The sequence below is a fragment of the Salvelinus sp. IW2-2015 genome, unplaced genomic scaffold (assembly GCF_002910315.2).
Source record: "Salvelinus sp. IW2-2015 unplaced genomic scaffold, ASM291031v2 Un_scaffold16570, whole genome shotgun sequence".
In the NCBI taxonomy this organism is placed as follows: Eukaryota; Metazoa; Chordata; class Actinopteri; order Salmoniformes; family Salmonidae; genus Salvelinus; species Salvelinus sp. IW2-2015.
The window spans coordinates 154065-158771 of record NW_019957650.1 but is presented as its reverse complement, the minus strand read 5'-3'; the positions used below and the strand labels follow the sequence as shown (position 1 = coordinate 158771).

The 4707-nt window shown below is 45.6% G+C and overlaps 1 long non-coding RNA gene across 1 annotated transcript in view; it reads right to left on the bottom strand.

Annotated features, from left to right (window-relative positions):
• The window catches only part of LOC139022573 (uncharacterized), a 128233-nt gene that overhangs the window by 109752 nt on the left and 13774 nt on the right, over positions 1-4707 (bottom strand). The gene's annotated exons all lie outside the window — the stretch shown is intronic.

Here is a 4707-nt window from a genome sequence, read left to right as displayed (position 1 = left end):
CTGTCGTTCTGTTCTGCTCTGCGTTCTTGTCTGTCTGTCGTTCTGTCTGTCTGCGTTCTGTCTGTCGTTCTGTCTGTCTTCGTTCTGTCTGTCTGTCGTTCTGTCCGTCTGTCGTTCTGTCGTCTGTCTGTCTTCTGTCTGTCGTTCTGTCGTTCTGTCTGTCTTCTTCGTTCTGTCTGTCGCTTCTGTCGTTCTGTCTGGTCTTCTCATGGAGACTCTTTGGGTAGGCTCGGCTCAATATAAATGGCGCCAGAGACCGCGGAAAGAGGAGTGTGTGGACGCGTAACGTGTGTAAAAAACCCCCCTAAATTTGTTTCTGCCGGAGACCATATGATGTGGTGAATCGAACTCGATGGGCGGCCCAGGTGAAAAGGGCAAGTGTGTTGAGCCATGGGACAATTTTTAGTGCAGGGGTGGCAGTCCTTTTGTAACGTGTTTTCTGTGCTGCCAGCGTTAATGCCCTTAATGTCTCTGTTGGAACGTCTGGTGTGAGAGGTTGAGGGTGGTTTTTACTTGTTGGGATGTTTATAATGAGCTACAGGTATATCAAATAAGAGAAAGGCCAAATGTGTGTTGTTGGAATTTCTGTTTGCTCAGGCAACATTGACTCTGGCTAAAAAAGGAGAACCGGGTCCAATGTGGGGATAACAGACCCTTTACTATTGTTAATGCCATGTCTCTGCGCGCCTGAGGCTTGAATGAGTTCTAAAAACGATAAAAAACGTGGAGAGTGTGTCCAGGAGCATATGGGTGTTGGGGGGATCTGTCTGTATAGCTGGGAAGATGTTTTGGAATATTACGTTGTAGAATAGCCTTGTGGAGTGGCTTTTGGTTATAGATGTGGTGTGGTCTGTTCGTGTTTTGTGTTCATGGTAGAGGGCAAGAATGTGTGTATGGTACATTAGCAGTACTGCAGTACAGGATATATTTTGGTGTTTGTTTTTTGAAGGGGAGGGTGGTTGAGTTTTAATGAAAATGAGAATGTTTCGTTTAAAGAAAGACAACAAAGGTCAAAAGGGCTCTCTTTCTATATCTCTAACCTCATACTCTTCCCTGCCACTCTTCTCTCGTCTCTCTCTTTATTTCTATATCTAACCCTAACTCTCTCCCTCCCACTCTTCTCATCCTCTCTCTTTATCTTCTATATCTAACCCTAAACTCTTCCCCTCCACTCTTCTCTCTTCCTCTTACTCTATATCTAACCCTAAACTCTTCCCTCCACTCTCTCTCTCTCTCTCTTTATCTCTTATCTAACCCTAACTCTCCCTCCCTCTTCTCGCTCTCTCTCTCTCCTCCTCTCTCTCTATCTCTCTCTCTCTCTCTCTTCCTCTCTCTCTCTCTCATCTCCTCTCTCTCTCTCTCTCTCTCTCTTTATCTCTATATTCAACCCTAACTCTATCCCTCCACTCTTTTATCGCTCTTCTCTCTATATCGTACCCCTAACTCTTCCTCCACTCTTCTCTCTCTCTCTCCACCTGTCTTTTCTATGAAGTGGACGGATCAGCATCTTTCCCAGAAAAACTCCTGTCCTAACTATTATATATGAGTGCATTTAATGTACAATGATGCTAAGCGTTACAGGATGCTAATGGTACAGGATGCTAATGGCACTCCTCAAGGACAGGCTATTATGGTTTGTTCTAAATTGGTATGTACTCTGTTTTCCTTTCACGTGCATATAGCCTGCTTTTTGACTGTTCTTAAAGGAAAAAATATATGGCCATTTAGCAGGTTTTTAGCCAAAGCGGACTAACAGTCATGCATGCATACATTTTTTTTATCATGGATCAGTTGGAACGCTGGCTACATAGAGATTACATTGACGTTAGTGCGGTTGTGTTCATTGTAAGGTTCCCTTGCGTTAGAATTCAAAATGCACTCACGTGTGGCAAGGATGTGTCTGTATGCATGGTAATTGCAATGCCCAGAACAATGCCACTGGGCACAGTGTAATAACACATTTGTTTTGTTACACAGCGCACCCACATGGCATTTTACACCACACACACCACACACACACACACACACACACACACAAACACACACACACACACACACACACACACACACACCACACACACACACACACACACACACACAACACACACACACTGCTTGAGTGCATAGCTGTGGACGTTACATTACTGTAGGATGTGAGAGGGGTTCTGTTTTAATAAGACGGCTCTAATGACAGTGTAAAACCCTTCAAGGCAGAGTGCCTCCACTTCTCCCTCAGTCAGAACACCACACAACACACACACACACACACAAACACACCACACACACACACACACCACACACACACACACAACCACAGCCGGCACTGTTTTGGCTCTCCATGCCACACTTCCAGCTTCTGTTTTGGGTTTTCTCTGTACGCTTTAACTTAATCAGACCATGACCCCCCCCCCCCCCCCCCCCCCCCCCAACACCCCACCAACCCACCCCACGTCGTAACACACAGCAGTTCGCGCTACACATATTACTGCAATGTAAACTTCCAAACTTGTCACGTCCTCCACCTCCGGAAGTAGAGTACGACACTCGCCAGCCTCTAAGCAGGGCAGTRTAAACACAATTGCCTCGTTGAGCMAAAACTGTTACAGTAAAAATGTAACAAATTAAAATGTACAGACATTTTCCTTATASGTTCTATTGAGTTTGTAACCTGTAATTGTCRTAACAGCTTGTGACATTCTGAAATTGTCCCCATAGCCTTAAGTCTCAGCAGCGTTGTTGTTGTCGTCGCTGCTTGACTGAACKGAGCCACCGATATCCAGGCAAGAAGCAACTCCCCAGAGAATTTTGAACGTTTTCAGTSACAATTAGCTTTTACCTCATAAGGACTTCCATTRATATAGGTCAAAAGACGCCCGGTTTGTTCAAAGGTAACTGTAATACGCTAGCGTAAGCCTTAAGAGCGACCGTCTCGCTGCTAGATAGACGCTCCAAGGATTACACTAGCTCACGTTAGCTGGCTGTGTAGCCTGCATTATAACATGAATGTCACCGTGCGAAAACGCAACTGTACTTTTCTATTCCAATGGGAGGGGTAAACGTTCACTATTAATATGCTAACTGTTACTTGATCATGACGCGCGATGTTCGTTAGCTGGACGGCGTCGGCTATGTAGTGTCAGCTAACCGAATGTGTTCCCGGACGAGAAAAGAAACCCTTTGCCTTCACATGCTCGTGAATTGTTGCGGAATTCAAGAGTGCGACACGTTTTAGGAGAAAAGCCACTCGGGTTGTTTAACAGCTAGTCAAATTGGAGCTGTGGACCGAGAACGAGGCGTTGCCGGCCGTAACAAAAAGGTACGGCGAGGACTTAGTATGAAATGTAAAAGTAGATCTCTCTCGTCACTCTGCTCCTCAGGACTCTCCTTCTCTCGTAGTGGGAATAGGGCCTAARTCTAACAGTAGTGTGTTGTCGTCAGTGTGAGAGAGAGCTCTTTTTGAGCTGAGCAACATCAAAAGCTCGGCGCGAGTCCCAGTGGGCCTGGGGAGGAAGCCTAGATGATAACACCAGCGTTTGCCAGTGTGTGTGTATGTGTATGTGTATGTGTATGTGTATGTGTGTGTGTGTGTGTGTGTGTGTGTGTGTGTGTGTGTGTTGATAAACATAGGAAAGAGACAGTCTTTCCTGTTGCACAGGCAGCGAGATGAGGGAGAGAGCTGATCTCACCTTTATACACGATAGGGGGTTCCTCCCTAGAGGGGACACTCACTGGACTGGCCAAATATCACTCTCTCACACACACACACACACACACACGCGCTTCCGTGCAAACACAAACACAACACACACACGCTTGAGTACACACAGGACATCCAGCCAACTTGACAACTGCGGGAAGCATTGAAGTCAAGATGGGCCAGCATCCCTGTGGAACGCTTTCGACACCTCGGGAGAGAACTCAATATTAGGATGGTGTTCCTAATGTTTCGTCCACTCAGTGTAAGTCTGTGTGGTGTGTGTGAGGGAGATGAGAGGGGGAGACGGACAGGGGATGATCGCAAATGAAACAATGAGGTTAAGTGGGAGAGAAAGTGAGAGACACAGGAAAGACCATAAAACAGATAGAGAAATKATATATAATAAGCGACTTAGTCATGCGTGCCTACATTTTACATAGGTTGGTCCCGGGAATCGAAACCCACTACCTTGGCATTACAGGCGCCATGCTCTACCAACTGAGATACAAAGGACRAGAGAGACATACATACGATGACATTTGTACACTGTGAGTGTAATATTTACTGTTCATTTGTACTGTTTATTTCACTTTTGTATATTATCTACTTCACTTTCTTTGGCAATGTTAACATATGTTTCCCATGCCAATAAAGCTCCTTGAATTGAATTGAGAGAGAGCGAGGCAGAGAGAGAGAGAGAGAGACAGAGAGAATGGCTGAGCTAGCTGTTGTACGGAGTGCTGGATGGAGCTGTAGAAGCATTGCAGCTCGAGTCAGTTGACTTGATCCTGCTGGTGCAAGGTCTGTCAGTGAAAGACCGATACATGTGAATGAATATGTCTGGTCGCCTGTGGGTACACTACACTGCAGGTTGAATGGGTTTGGAAAAATACACTGACATGCCTGTACGATTTTGTCCTTGTGAGTTCAGTGTGAGAGTGTATTTTGGTGTGTTCTTGTATACACGTGTCCGTTTCATTCTGGATTTGTCTGTGTGTGTGTGTGTGTGT